Source organism: Rattus norvegicus, chromosome 1, assembly GCF_021556685.1.
Source record: "Rattus norvegicus strain SHRSP/BbbUtx chromosome 1, alternate assembly SHRSP_T2T, whole genome shotgun sequence".
NCBI classification, from domain to species: Eukaryota; Metazoa; Chordata; class Mammalia; order Rodentia; family Muridae; genus Rattus; species Rattus norvegicus.
The window spans coordinates 73,196,942-73,213,760 of record NC_141534.1 but is presented as its reverse complement, the minus strand read 5'-3'; the positions used below and the strand labels follow the sequence as shown (position 1 = coordinate 73,213,760).

At 38.5% G+C, this 16,819-nt stretch overlaps 1 protein-coding gene across 7 annotated transcripts in view; it reads right to left on the bottom strand.

Annotated features, from left to right (window-relative positions):
• The window catches only part of LOC148007193 (uncharacterized), a 36,223-nt gene extending 19,446 nt beyond the window's left edge, over positions 1–16,777 (bottom strand). For 3 of the 7 annotated variants that reach the window (XM_087605959.1, XM_087605955.1, XM_087605965.1), the window contains exons 1-2: positions 16,506–16,596; positions 11,908–12,054 (exon numbers count right to left, since the gene is read on the bottom strand). The gene's annotated coding sequence lies outside the window, so the exon portion shown is untranslated. Of the gene's footprint in view, positions 1–11,907; positions 12,055–16,459; positions 16,597–16,697 lie in introns of those variants that run through there. The other 4 variants (XM_087605951.1, XM_087605945.1, XM_087605948.1 and 1 more) reach the window with 3 other exon arrangements.
• Between the last annotated feature and the right edge of the window lie 42 nt (positions 16,778–16,819).

Here is a 16,819-nt window from a genome sequence, read left to right as displayed (position 1 = left end):
TTTCTAAGTCTCCTCTGTGTAAGAATATTGATCACTTGAAATCTACATGAATATATTTATAGGTAGAATACTACAATTCAGGACACACATGTCTTTAAATGGAATGTCCAGAAGCTAAATCTTCTAAGCTGGTGAATCTCTATCTTTTTAATGCTATGATCTTTTAATACACTACCAGGAACTCATATTTTAATGTGGTAGACACATCTGTAGATTGCTACGAGAGCAGTGTATAAGTTACTAATACCATCAGAAATATGTGTTTATGGTAGTCTTAGGTGATTCTTCTAAAAGGGTCAATTTACCCCTAGGGCTCATAACCCACAGGTTGAAAACAACTGTACTAGGCAATGTCAAACCAAAATCATAAAGAAGCAGGTAGAGCAGAAACTCTGTGATGGGTGCCATGTGTAAGAGAATGTCCATAGAGATAAAGGGAATCTTTACAAGTCATGCCCTTGAGGGAAAGATTTACTCATTATGTGAGATCCATCAAAATCCTATTACTTTTGGAAACATCGTCCTGGACATGCATATATATCTTGGCATATTGTTACAGCCTGTTCTCAGGTTCCCAAATTTAGTAATGACTCAAATGAGAGTCCTTAGTTCCTCACTGTTATGCCTTTCCTCTATGATGATAACCCATATAGTTGCACATAAAAATAGGAATATGTGACATAGGACTACTCTCATATATACTTATACATATATATTCACACTCAGGCATACATATTTATACATACATACATATAGACTTAGATATGTCTCAAAGATAAGGACTGATTCTGAATGTTAAAATACTATTACTACACAAAGTTGTCATGACCATGATATTAACATATATGCAACTCTTTCAATGTATTATAATGACCTTATATTTCTGTCATATTAAATAGTTCTCCAGATATTTAACAGACACTTATATGGTTTCATTCTATGCCACTGTCTATATAGTTTAGGGTGGGAAACACCAGAAGGATGACATGCTGTAAAAAAGGTATACAAAATTACTGAGAATTAAAAAGGGAAATCTAGTTTCCTATAAACAAGTGAAAATAAACTTTTTATGTCATAAAACTAGGCCACAGAAGTGCTGACACAGTGTTATCAGTAAAAAAGTCTGAGGACTGGACAGATTCAGCAATAAATTCTTTAATTCTTTTAGAAAAAACTATAATAATCTTGAAGAAAATATTGCAGAATAATGAAAAAGAATGTTATATAGTCATCACAAAAAGCTGATTTTCCTTGATACAGAAAGCAGATAAGCAAAACCAAAAACAACAAAAACAAAAAACAAACAAATCATAGACTAGCTGCAAGGGTGTATACTGACCAAGAGATTCTTTCTAATGGATACAGAAAGAGAACTAAAGTTGACTGCATGCCAAGGATACAAGACTGTTTCAACACACACAAACCAAATAATTCAAAGCACACAATATGTAATAATGGACAGAAGACACAAAACCATGCCAACATATCCATACAAGGCCTTGGGCAAATTATCACATTAGCTCACTATGAAAACACTGAAGAATATCAGAGTATCGGTCCATGTATGTTTTCCCAACACCACAGCACTCAGGTGCTGGGCTTTGGGGAAGTGTTGAGACACTGCTCTGGGGGTGGGAAGACACAGTCTAAGATGGGGAGCTGAAGTTAGGGTTCACTGACTTCTGGGCCTCCAGTTGCTACTGGAGAACTGCAAAAAAATGTTGGGAACAATATGTTGGGGTCCACAGGCCCCTGAAGAGGTTCAGACCAGGGCTCCCAAACTCCTGGACATCTAGGCCTCACTGAGTTGGGAGGAGTTGGGAGCAGAGTTAGGGGCCTGCAGGCTGAGGAGTGTCTAGCCTGAGTCTGGGAGTAAATGGAATTCCGGCTTAGCTCACTGGTGACTGTACCAGCCTCTCAGGGTGGACTAGAGATTCAATACCTTTTGCAGGAAGGAATGTCTAGGAAGAAAGGCATATGGGCTAAACCCTCAAGGCCTCTAGGTATGTCATTAGCATGGAGAATTCTGGTTTGGGCTAGATAGCCAACATAGGGAGGGAACAGGGAGGCGCCCACCATCTCTCAGGTGGGTACATAAATACTGGAGTCTCAGACACGCTCTACCTTACCAAGCTTCCTTGCACAGTTCGTTATCCCACAAAAGAGCAGAAGGAACATACCACAGAATAATCAAGATGGCAGCCAAAATCCTAACCCTGTCTTTACAAAATCTGACAATAGTTATAATCATTCTATTATACTCAGAAAAAAAAATCAAGGATGTGCAATTGCTCCATAATAACTCGTAACAGTGCATCCTTGCTTACAAAGAGCAAGCAAGACCTACAACATTTTCAATGTGACAAATAAGAGAACAAGGAAAGCACTTTTTCCCCAAATTATGTAATTTGGGAAACATAATTGTAGGATGATATCACAGGTGAGGCAGGCACAAGATGGAAGGAGACCTGTCATTGGACGAGAAGGAAGGATGGGCGGGAGAAAAGTGTGAAGGAAGGGGAGGAGACTGGAACAGAGAGAGGAAGAGACAGGAGGGAGAGGGAGAAAAAGCTGTGGCAGGACAATATGACAGGTGACGTTAAAAGATTTTTTTTTGTGTATTTCCAGGTTGTTATCAATGTTCCTAAGGGATGGATGGTATCGGGCTTTATATAAGTGGAAAATTATATCTTATCAATTGGATTTAAGATTATTGTGTTGTGTATTCTTTTATGTGACAGTTTGAGTGTATGAAAATTTTACAACAACACATAATTCTTCAATTCAAAACCTACAAACATTCCACAAGAAAGCTCCAATATACCATCAGTATAGTTCAGTAGAATACTGACAGCAAACACAAATCAGCAGTTATTGCACAACTTAGAAGAGACAGCCTGGCCTCAGGTGAATTGGCATGAATCAGCAGGAGGGATTAGGACCAGTAGGGACAACAGGAATTCCTTGCCTGACTCTCAGCAAAGATGCAGAGTTAGCTCAACAAGCAAGCCCCTCTCCAGACTGCAAAATACAATCCAACATAACTGACTTTTCAAAGAACCCTTAAGTTTCTATTTCAGGATTGAGTTATGGAAATACATACTGCCCCATACATGGTAGTTGGAATTGAATAGTTGGCTACCCCCTGCAAACCTCAACCATACATGAAATGTAAGGGGAATAAATGGGATGAAAATGTAACAAGTGATGGGACAAGAGGATCAAGAAACGTCTTCCCCAGGGTCCCCGTGTGGCATTGTGGGGAGGATTCACAGAAACATGAGACTAATGCCCACATCCTCCTCTTCTGTTCAGAATCATCTGGCTGCCTAGGTCACATATGCACTGAAATGAGTATGACAGAATATCACTCAATGTGTTTGGTTTCAGTGCACTTGTCATATGTAGAATGGAAAAGTTGGTTGAGTTTGACTAAGGACACAATTAACACAGAGCCATTTTTCCAACTTGTTTTACTAATGCAGATGATGGATGACAGCATTTTATTGTAATATAAATTATTCCAGAATTAGGGTTGATCCTCATAAAAGTTATTGCTATGTACCTAACTATATCATCAAATGATAAATCTTTTGCTACATTACAATGAGCATGGAATGTGTGCCACTCTGGGCTCCATTTATACAAACAACTTTTTATTATACACAGGGAGAGTTCCTAATAATTCCAATTTTGACTTAAGGTGTAAGCTGTCCTATCATGTATCCAGGCTCCATGACCAGAGAGCTATGTGATCAACATGAATGCATTTCACAAAAACAACTTTCCAAATACATGAAACAATTAATGACAAACTTGTAGGCAGCAGATAGATGGTGATATGGCAAAGCTTCAATGTCCACCATTGAGAAAGATGACCATGAATAGCACAGTAAACCAATAATGCCTAACAGGCCTCCAGAAAATTATATACACAACTGAGAAGATGCTCAGTCTACTCCAACTTCAACCACCATACTCCACTGTGACCATATCTTAGAAATAGAACAAGTCCACAAACCTAGTAAAATCAGTGTTTAAAAAGTATCTTCTCTAAGAACCCCATTTTCCTGGAATGCTTACATCAATAGTAGATAGAGAACGGAAAAACACAAAAGACACGTGAATATTGACTAACTACTAGCATGTGAAAAAACATAAAAACATGCTTGTGTTTTATAAAGAATTCTAAGTAACTTGTACCTAGATCTTATAAGCACGTTTTGTATACATAGAGAATATCTTCCTTAAATTCATAAAATTGTAAGAAACTACAAGCCTATAAAAATTACAAGGGGAAAAAATCCAGAGCTGATTAGAAAATACATAAAAATTGAAGCTACAGAAACCATACACTGATAAGACAAAGACACATAAGGGGGCTTATCAAGCTAAGGCAATATAGATGCAGTTTTATAGTATTCACAAACATTATGTAAATCTTATCAAAATACTACTGGCATTATTTTTAGAAAATGGAGAAATTAACCCTAAAAACCATAGAATCTGGCACTTCTGGTTTCTAGCTGGGACTCGAACCTCCCTGATCCCTGCATACAGCTCACTGCTCCCAAACCCCATGGGAGAGAGAGCTCACCGCCCAGACAGGTGGATACTCCTGAGACTGCAGGGCAGGAGAGACTACCAGTACTGCCAAACCTTGCCCACGTCCCTGACCCAAGAGGAAATTGTATAGGGCCTCTGGGAACAGGAAGCTAGGGGCACTCAATGCTGTGGTCCAGACACCGCCTGGATCTGAAGGGACCGGGTCAAAGAGCTCCCTCCACCCAAATATCTTGGGAGGGAAAGCTAGACCTTCAGAGGGGCAGGCATGCCTGGGAAGCCAGAGAAGACTACTTTCTCACCACATTTCTGACTCTAGAGGAAAACGGCTAGTGTCATCTGGGCCCCCTGTGCACAGGGTTCCAAGAGAAGGCAGGGCAGGCCCTTCTGGTTGCTGCCCTCACGGAGAGCTGAAACCAGGCTCTGAGAACCGACTCCAGGTCCGAGACCAGAGGGAAGACCAACTTTTCTGCTCCAAGTGACCTGCCAGGTGGACTCAGGAAACACGCCTACAGGAACACCTGAAGATCAGTAGACAGGAACGACTACACGACTGAAAGCAGAACACTCTGTTCCCATACCTGGCTGGAAAAAAAAAAAAAAAAAAAAAAAAAAAAAAACAGAAAAACAGGTCTACAGCACTCCTGACACACAGGCCTCTATGAGAGTCTAACCACTGTCAGAAATAGCAGAACAAAGTAACACCAGAGACAACCTGATGGCGAGAGGCAAGCACAAGAACCTAAGCAACAGAAACCGAGACTACATGGCATCATTGGAGCCCAATTCTCCCACAAAGCAAACACTGAATATACAAACACACCAGAAAAGCAAGATCTTCATTTTAAATCACATTTGATCATGATGATAAAGGACTTCAAGAAAGACATAAAAAACTCCCTTAGAGAATGCAAGAAAACACAAATGAACAAGTAGAAGCCTATAGAGAAAAAACACAAAAAAATCACTGAAATAATTACAGAAAAGCACAATCAAACAGGAGCAGGAATTAAAAATGAAAATAGAAGCAATAAAGAAAGCACAAAGGGAGACAACCCTGAATATAGAAAATGAATGGAAGAGACAAGGAGCCTTAGATACAAGCATCACCAACAGAATGCAAGAGATAGGCGAGAGAATCTCAGGAGCAGAAGATTCCATAGAAATCATCGAAACAATGGTCAAAGATAATGCAACATGGAAAAAGATACTGGCCGAAAATGTACAAGAACTCCAGGAAACAATGAGAAGATCAAACCTAAGGATAATAGGAATAGAAGAGAGTGAAGACTCCCAGCTCAAAGGACCAGTAAATATCTTCAACAAAATCATAGAAGAAAACTTCCCTAACCTAAAGAAAGAGATGCCCATAAACATACAAGAAGCCTAAAGAACTACAAATAGATTGGACCAGAAAAGAAACTCCTTCCGTCACATAGTAGTCAAAACACCAAATGCACAAAACAAAGAAAGAATATTAAAAGCAGTAAGGGAAAAAGGTCAAGTAACATATAAAGGCAGACCTATCAGAATTGTCAACTCCAGCACCGACACGGTACCGAGAATTGGGCGAAAGCCTGTGGGATGAAAGAAACACACACACACAGGTTATTCGTGTCAAGCCAGAAGAGGAAGAGAGCCTCTGGTTTCTTTATTGACCAAACTATATATCCAAAGTACAGCACTTAGCAGGTATCTGCCAAGCACAGTGGGGAACCCTGGCTGAGACTTCTGTAACAAAGGACCTACTATGTGGCCTGAATAAATTAGGGAAATAACCAGGAAGGCCAGCCTAATTCTGACTCAGGTGAGAAGTATCTGACCAGACTGCCAGTTGGGAATAAAAGGTTTCCACATGTAAGGGCAGGGCTCAGCAGGGGTCAAACCTTGCTGGAGACCCAGAAGGGTCTTGTTCAGGCTGAAAACATTCCATGAATGCAAACTTCTTGTGCCATAAATTACAGGGAGAGGCTTTTGATCCTACAATCTAAGACTAAGGCCAAACAGTGACAAGGCAACCAGGCACAAATCCAATATGGCTCCCACAAGAATCACACCAGACTTCTCACCAGAGACTATGAAAGCCAGAAGATCCTGGACAGATGTCATACAGACCCTAGGAGAACACAAATGCCAGCCCAGGTTACTATATCCAGAAAAACTATCAATTAACATAGATGGAGAAACCAAGATATTCCATGACAAAACCAAATTTACACAATATCTTCCTACAAATCCAGCCCTACAAAGGATAATAAATGGTAACGCCCAACACAAGGAGGCAATCTACACCCTAGAAAAAGCAAGAAACTAATCGTTTTGCAACAAAACAAGAAGACAAGAACACAAACATAATCTCACATCCAAATACAAGTATAACAGGAAGAAATAATCACTATTCCTTAATATCTCTCAACATCAATGGACTCAATTCCCCAATAAAAAGATACAGATTAACAAACTGGATACCCAATGAGGACCTTGCATTATGCTGCCTACAGGAAACACACCTCAGAAACAAACACGAACACTACCTCAAAGTAAAAGGCTGGAAAACAAATGGTCTGAAGAAGCAAGCTGGAGTAGCCAGTCTAATATGGAATAAAATCGATTTTCAATCAAAAGTCATCAAAAAAGATAAGGAAGGACACTTCATATTCATCAAAGGAAAAATCCACTAAGATGAACTCTCAATCCTAAATATCTATGCTCCAAATGAAAGGGCACCTACATACATAAAAGAAACCTTACTAAAGCTCAAAGTACACATTTCACCTCACACAATAATAGTAGGAGATTTCAACACCCCATTCTCATCAATGGACACCTCGTGGAAACAAAAATTAAACAGAGACATAGACAGACTAAGAGAAGTCATGAACCAAATGGATTTAATAGATATTTATGGAACATTCTATCCTAAAACAAAAGGATATAGCTTCTTCTCACCACTTCATGGTACTTTCTCCAAAATTGACCAGATAATCGGTCATAAAACGGGCCTCAATAGATACAGAAAGATAGAAATAATCCCATGCATCCTATCAGACTACCACGGACTAAAGTTGGTCCTCAATAACAATAAGGAAAGAATGCCCACATATACATGGAAGTTGAATAATGCTCTACTCAATGATAACCAAGTCAAGGAAGAAATAAGGAAAGAAATTAAAGACTTCTTAGAATTTAATGAAAATGAAGGTACAACATACCCAAACTTATGGGACACAATGAAAGCTATACTAAGAGGAAAACTCATAGCTCTGAGTGCCTGCAGAAAGAAACAGGAGAGAGCATATGTCACCAGCTTGACAGCACACCTAAAAGCTCTAGAACAGAAAGAAGCAAACACACCCAGGAGGAGTAGAAGGCAGGAAATAATCAAACACAGAGCTCGAATCAAACAAGTAGAAACAAAAAGCACCATAGAAAGAATCAACAGAAGCAAAAGCTGGTTCTTTGAGAAAATCAACAAGAAAGATAAACCCATAGCCTGACTAACCAGAGGACACAGAGAGTGTGTCCAAATTAACAAAATCAGAAATGAAAAGGGAGACATAGCATCAGAGCCAGAGGAAATTCAAAAAATCATCAGATCCTACTATGAAAACCTATATTCTACAAAACTTGAAAATCTGGAGGAAATGGACAATTTCATAGAAAGATACCAGGTATTGAAGTTAAATCAGGAACAAATAAACCATTTAAAACAACCCCATAACTTCTAAAGAAGTAGAAGCAGTCATTAAAAGACTCCCAACGTAAAAGAGCCCAGGTCCAGATGGGTTCAGTACAGAATTCTATCAGACCTTCATAGAAGACGTCATACCAGTACTATCCAAACTACTCCAGGAAACTGAAAGAAATGGAGCGCTTTCGAATTCCTTCTATGAAGCCACAATTACTCTTTTATCTAAACAACACAAAGACCCAACAAAGAAAGAGAACTTCAGACCAATTTCCCTTATGAATATCGATGCAAAGATACTCAATAAAATTCTTGCAAACTGAATCCAAGAGCACATCAAAACAATCATCCATCATGAACAAGTAGGCTTCATCCCAGGCATGCAGGGATGGTTTAATGTATGGAAAACCATCAATGTAATCCACTATATAAACAAACTGAAAGATAAAAACCACATGATCATTTCATTAGATGCTGAGAAAGCATTTGACAAAATCCAACACCCCTTCATGATAAAAGTCCTGGAAAGAACAGGAATTCAAGGCTCATACCTAAACATAGTAAAAGCCATATACAGCAAACTAGTAGCTTATATTAAACTAAACAGAGAGAAAATTGAAGCAATCCCAGTAAAATCAGGGACTAGACAAGGCTGCCCAATCTCTCCCTACCTATTCAATATAGTTCTTGAAGTTCTAGCCAGAGCAATCAGAGAACAAAAGGAGATCAAAGGGATACAGATAGGAAAGGAAGAGGTCAAAATATCACTATTTGCAGATGACATGATAGTATATTTAAGTGATCCCAAAAGTTCCATCAGAGAATTACTAAACCTGATAAACAACTTCAGCAAAGTGGCTGGGTATAAAATTAACTCAAATAAATCAGTAGCCTTCCTCTACACAAAAGAGAAACAAGCCGAGAAAGAAATTAGGGAAACGACACCCTTCGTAATAGTCCCAAATAATATAAAGTACCTCGGTGTGACTTTAACCAAGCAAGTGAAAGATCTGTATGATAAGAACGTCAAGCCTCTGAAAGAAGAAATTGAAGAAGATCATAAAAGATGAAAAGATCTCCCATGCTCATGGATTGACAGGATTAAAATAGTAAAAATGACCATTTTACCAAAAGCCATCTATAGATTCAATGCAATTCCCATCAAAATTCCAACCCAATTGTTCATAGAGTTAGACAGAACAATTTGCAAATTCATCAGGAATAACAAAAAAAAAAAAAAAACCAAAAAACAAAAAAAAACCAAAAAAAACAAGATAGCAAAAACTATCCTCAACAATGAAAAGACTTCCGGGGCAATCACTATCCCTGAACTCAAGTCGTATTACAGAGCAATAGTGATAAAAACTGTTTGTTATTTGTATACAGACAGACAGATAGACCAGTGGAATAGAATTGAAGACCCACAAATGAACCCACACACCTATGGTCACTTGAATTTTGACAAAGGAGCCAAAACCATCCAATGGAAAAAAAGATAGCGTTTTCAGCAAATGGTGCTGTTTCAACTGGTGGTCAGCATGTAGAAGAATGCAGATGGATCCATGCTTATCACCCTGTACAAAGCCTAAGTCCAAGTGGATCAAGGACCTCCACATCAAACCAGATACACTCAAATGAACAGAACAAAAAGTGGGGAAGAATCTCAAACAAATGGGCACTGGAAAAAATTTCCTGAAAAGAACACCAATGGCTTATGTTCTAAGATCAAGAATCAACAAATGGGATCTCATAAAACTGCAAAGCTTCTGTAAGGCATAGGACAATTTTGTTAGGACATAATGGCAACCAACAGATTGGGAAAAGATCTTCACTAATCCTACAACTGAGAGAGGGCTTATATACAAAATATACAAAGAACTAAAGAAGTTAGACTGCAGGGAGACAAATACCCCTCTTAAAGAATGGGGTTCAGAGCTATACAAAGAATTCACAGCTGAGGAATGCCGAATGGCTGAGAAACACCTAAAGAAATGTTCAACACCTTTAGCCATGAGGGAAATGCAAATCAAAACAACCCTGTGATTTCATCTCACAAAAGTCAGAATGGCTAAGATAAAAAACTCAGGTGACAGAATATGCTGGCAAGGATGTGGAAAAAGAGAAGCACTTCTCCATTGTTTGTGGGATTGCAGAGTTGTATAACCATTGTGGAAATCAGTCTGGAGCTTCCTCAGAAAATTGGACATTGAACTACCTGAGCACCCAGCTATACCTCTCTTGGGCATATACCCAAAAGATGCCCCAACATATAACAAAGACACGTGCTCCACTATGTTCATAGCAGCCTTATTTATAATAGCCAGAAGCTGGAAAGAACCCAGATGCCCTTCAACAGAGGAGTGGATACAGAAAATGTGGTACATCTACACAATGGAATACTACTCAGCTATCAAAAACAATGACTCTATGAAATTCATAGGCAAATGGATGAAACTGGAAAATATCATCCTGAGTGAGGTAACCCAATCACAGAAAAACACACATGGTATGCACTCATTGATAAGTGGCTATTAGCCCAAATGCTTGAATTACCCTAGATGCACAGAACACATGAAACTCAAGAAGGATGACCAAAATGTGAATGCTTCACTCCTTCGTTAAAAGGGGAACAAGAATACCCTTGGGAGGGAATAGGGAGGCAAAGTTTAGAACAGAGGCAGAAGGAACAGCCATTCAGAGCCTGCCCCACATGTGGCCCAAACATATACAGCCACCAAACTAGATAAGATGGATGAAGCAAAGAAGTGCCGACCGACAGGAGCCGGATGTAGATCTCTCCTGAGAGACACAGCCAGAATACAGCAAATACAGAGGCGAATGCCAGCAGCAAACCACTGAACTGAAAACGGGACCCCTGTTGAAGGAATCAGAGAAAGAACTGGAAGAGCTTGAAGGGATTTGAGACCCCATATGTACAACAATGCCAAGCAACCAGAGCTTCCAGGGACTAAGCCACTACCTAAAGACTATACATGGACTGACCCTGGACTCTGACCTCATAGGTAGCAATGAATATCCTAGTAAGAGCACCAGTGGAAGGGGAAGCCCTTGGTCCTGCCAAGACTGAACCCCCAGTGAACATGATTGTTGGAGGGATGGCGGTAATGGGAGGAAGGATGAGGAGGGAACCAGCTATATAGAAGGGGAGGAGTAGGGGGATGTTGGCCTGAAAACTAGGAAAGGGAATAACAATTGAAAGGTAAATAAGAAATACCTAAGTTAATAAATATGGAGGGGAAAAAAAAAACATAGAATCTGATGAAACTACAAAATGTTCCAAAAACTCTGATAGCAGAGAAAGCAAGAGGCATCAATTGTTCTAACTAAACATCTCTTTAAAATTTTAATAATAAAATCTTTTAATATTGGTATGAAGACATAACTATTGAAGTAAATGGCAGAGGGAAAGTGTCACTCACATGCAAAATCAAACAAAATCATATTTGTCTCTGAACACTAATAATACAGTGTTCAATCACCTACAATAGAATAAATCCTAAGATTATTCTCAGTACAATTCTCTAGAAAAATCTCTAAATAAATTGAATATGGAAAAATCTGCTTCTTGTCATGTTTCTATTGTCACTTGAGCCCCTCCCCGTCCCTTCCTATGTATGTCAGTACCTTTACCATACCTGGATTATTTGCTATAGTTTCCTCTGTTCACCATCCAGGTCTCTTTCTTCAGATTGAGAGAGGAGCGGGACTGGCTGAGCACTGTGAGATTTGGGTACTGGAAAAAGATTCTTCAGAAAGCACCTGATACTTTTCATAGAATAAAACTAAAAGATACATAATACCAATGAAGAGGATAACCAAGAAGAGAGAAAACAGTACACACACACACACACACACGCACACACACACACACGCACACACACACACACACACACACACACACACACACACACACACACACTCGTTTCCAAACAGTACAGAAACACACAAGAATTTTCCCAGGAATCCAAGATGGAGCTAGAAAGATTAGAAAAAAAATTGTTTGTACCCATAGAAATTTGAGTGCTACATGTCTCTAATAAGAGATCACTACAAAAAATCCTGTCACCTACGAGAAGTCCACAGTCACAGCACTGAATGTCAACAAACCCTGAAATAACACACAACGCTCTGGCTACTTGTGCATGGGTTTCTTTTCTTTTATTTCCAACCAAGGAGACACTTGTAAGATCTAAAATGATTTTACAACCATAAAATTCTCTGATAATCTCTCCCAATATACATACTGTGCCATATGGATATAAAGCCTTAGGCCTTAAGGTGTAATGTAAGAATTCAGCATTTATAGACATATTTCTGAAAGCTGTATTTGCAATCAATAGTGTAGATATATCAGATGGAAAACTTATATGTAGCAAAAAGTTTGCTTAGTATATGTTAACATTTAGAGCCACCTGTGATCTTTGATAAACTACTTTTTCTGCACTGGTTTGTCATGTAATTATTATCTATAAAGTTCTCTAGTGATATTTAGTCACCAGGGGCAAGGACTATTCTCTTGAATAGGCAAGTGACAAAACAGAGGAGTAGAAAACATGGATGACATTTAAATTACAGTAGTTTTGGACATGGACAACAGCCAAAAGAACCTTATTTGTACATGTCAGATAATGCAAGTCAAATGCTCTATTAGATTACATTATGTCAGAAAAAAAATCTGGCAACAGTTAAGATAAACTTAAAAAAACATCATGATAAAAGGTAGCCCATGGGGTCTCAACCTTATCGATAATGGAAAGATATTTACAATAGAAGTCTAAAAGCTTTGCACTTCTGAGCAGTCTCAGAGAGCACACATCTGCTCAACTCTTGCCCTTTTTGCAGTCCAGAAGCTTCTCATAGGTGTGAGGTTCTCTAGACTGCTGACTGTTGACTCTCCAGGACCTGAAGGTCCACTTTTAAAACTCCAAAGGCTAGTATAGAAGCTTGTGGCTGTTTAAGGCAGCAAATGGTGTATTTTGGAACATCTATAAAGGATTCAGTCCTAAGGATGCATATAAACACATGGAAAGTGAAGAACTCTACTGAAGTAAAAATGGATCAAGAAAGAAACGAAATGGAGAAATCGCTTCCTAGCAAATTAGCAGCACACTGAAACTCTCTCTCTCTCTCTCTCACACACGCACACAAAATAATCACACCCGAGGGAAGTAGATAGCAAGGAATTATAAAACACAGGACTGAAATCAATAAAACAGACTTACAGAGAATAATACTACAAATCAGTGAAAAAAAATTGGTTCTGTGATAAAAATCAACAAGATAAATAAACCCCTACCCAAACTAACTAAAAGGTAGAGAAAGAATTTCTACATTAACAAAATCAAAGAAAATAGAAACAAATCCACAGATATCAAGGAAACCCAGAGAATCAATAATACATATTTTAAAAACCCTTATTCCAACAAATTGTAAACACCAAAAATAAATGGATACTTTTTATCCATAGGCAACACATTTCAAAATGAAATCAACATGATATCCATTTAATCCATAGGGAAATAGAAGCAGTCATTAAAAGAATATTAACAAATGATCAAACGGTACATTTCCAGAAAATTTAGGATCAACATGAATGCATTTCACAAAAGTTTTCAAATACATAAAACAAGCAATGACAGAATAGAAGTGTAGGAAACAGACAGACAGCGATACAGTTAAGCTTCAATGTTCACCATTGATAAAGACAAGCATGAACAGCACAGAAAAACAGCAAGGAGTAGCAGGCCTCCAGAAAACCATCCACAGAACAGCAGAAGACACACATCTTCTCAAATTTCATGAAGCATTGTCCCCTCTGTCCATGTCAGTCAGGAAGGCTGGGGTGGTACAAACCTTTTATTCTAGCTCTCAAAGAAGCTGGGGAAGAGAGATCTCTAACTTCAAGAGAAGCCTTATCTACAGAGTTCCAGAACTGCCAGGACTACATAGACAAAGTGTCTCAAAAAACAGTAGTAACAACAACAAAGAAGTCTTTAAATCCAGTGAAGTCCTAAGTTTAGAAAATTTCATCTTTAAGAACCTTGAATATTGACATCAACAGAAGACCGAAGAACATATAAAAGACCTGAATACTGAGTCACTGCTAGCATGTTCCCACTCAATCATTTGAAGAAAGGATGATTTTGAAGTTGGAAATACCAAATTCTATAGACATTTTGAAATATAGAGAAATTCTTCCAAGCACATACATGGAAGAGAAACCACGAAGAATTTTAAAATATGTAAGAGAAGAATCAAAATCAAGGGTGATTTTAAAATATATTAAAATTATAGTAATGCAACACATTGAGAGTTGACAGGAAGACAGACAACAGCAGATATCAATGGGAAGGTAATATAGGCAGAGTTTAAAACTCTATAGAGAGATATCAATCAAATTTTATCAAAATCCTATTTGCATTATTCTAGGAAATGGAGACATTAACCATAAAAGACAAGAGAACTTAAAGGAAATGCAAAATCCTCCAAAAAAATTAAGAGGCATCAATTGTTCTGACAAACATTATAATAATGAAAATATTTAATATTGGTAAGAAGAAATGATCAGTTATATGAATGGACGGGGGATGACATTCTTACATACAAAACCAAATTAAATTATATTTACCTCTTTTTATTAATTCTTACATAGAGAACCTTCTAATATCTCCAAAGAGAATATTCTCAGTGTAATTATGCAGAAATATCTGGACGGAAATAGAATCTAGCAAAACCAATCTCATGTTCTCTTTCTACTGTCACTTGAGACCTTCCCCAGTCCTTCCTCAATTCCTCTAACACACCTGGATCCTTTGCTACGGTTTCCTCCCTTCACCATCTAGGGCTCTTAGTTTAGACTCACAGGTGAGCAGAACTGCCTGAAGAGTATAAACCCGCATATGGGAAAGTCTTCAGAAAGCACCCAGAACTTTTCATGGAACAAAAACAAATGATGCCTCCAAAAGAATAAACATGAAGGAAAGAGAAAATATCACAAATTAAAATGACTCTTTTACTCTAATGATTTTCACTTTACTCTGTGAGATGTGAGTCTCATTCACACACAGCTTAAACACATCCAAGAGTCATTCTCCTAGGAATCCTGGAAAGGAACTAGGGAGACAGCAAAAAAACTATTTTCTCCCACAGAAACCAGATTGCCGCACTTATCTAAAGGGAGATCTCTGCAGAAAACCCTGTCAGCAGGGTCTAGGCATTCCCACTCCTTCTACAAGTCCATAGTTACAGCACTGAATGTTAACAAACCCTAAAATATATATAAAAAAACAAAAACAAAAACAAAACAAAACGAAACAAAAAAAAAAAAAAAACAAAAGGAAAAAAAAACCCCACAACAGTTTTGCCACATGTCTATGGGCTGAGTGCTTTACTTCAACCGAGGAGACAATTTTTTCTGATACAGGGGAGTGATCATAACAGTACAAAAGATGCTTTCTAAAACTTTAATCTATAGTGGGTTTCTAATTATAAAAATAGTGTGGTCTGATAACACTTGCACAGAAGTAATGGGCTTGCCTGGACCTGAGGTGTATGTACTGTAAGAACACAGCATATGAAGACATATTTCTGAATGCTTTACTTTCATCCTAAACTACATACAACCCTGATGAAAAATTCATGCTTAGTAAATATTAATGTTTACAATCATAACCATAGCAATACATAACGTATATTTTCTGTTCAAAAAACCCGCACTGGTTCTTCATATGATTATTATATATACAAAGCTCTACTAAGCAGGGTAAAAGGCATTCTCTTGAATAAGCAAGTAGTAAAACACAAGAGTTAGAAAGCATGAATAAGGGGTTGGGGATTTAGCTCAGTGATAGAGCGCTTGCCTAGCAAGCGCAAGGCCCTGGGTTCGGTCCCCAGCTCCGAAAAAAAAAAAAAAAAAAAAAAAAAAGAAGAAGAAGAAAAAAGAAAGCATGAATAAATTTACATTCCATAAGCTTTATAATTGCCACAACAGCAAACAGCAGATAACGCAACTGCTCTACCGTTTTTTAATGAGTTATTTTATGACTGAATATTCTGGTAACTGTAGGATAAATGAAAAAAATCACGATAAACCCCCAATTCATAGTATCTCAACTTCCTGACAACGGTAAGAAATCCACAACAGAATGGTGAGAGCAGCATCCTTAAGAGCAGCTGCGGAAAACGCACCCCTGCTCCCCTCTGTCCGGTTTTTTAGCCCCGCAGCTCCTCTGACCTGGGAGGTTCCAGGGTCCCCAGGCTCTGGTTCCCACTGCTGTGCTGCTGACTGCTGATTCTCCCAAGCCCGCAGCCAGGAAACTGCGTCTGAACAGAGTTTTCCGGTTTCCGGAGGAAAGTAGGAGCGAAACCCCAGCACTCAGTTCGTGTACACATGGGTTACTCAGGTAGCAAGGGAATGGTGGATTACCGTGTCACTCTGGACTGAATATTTGGAGCTGGTGACGAAGAGAAGAACGTAGCTGGATGGACTCTTCAGAAGTAACCAATGAAGCGAAATCGCCCGGCCTGAAAGGGTTTAGAGCTATCACG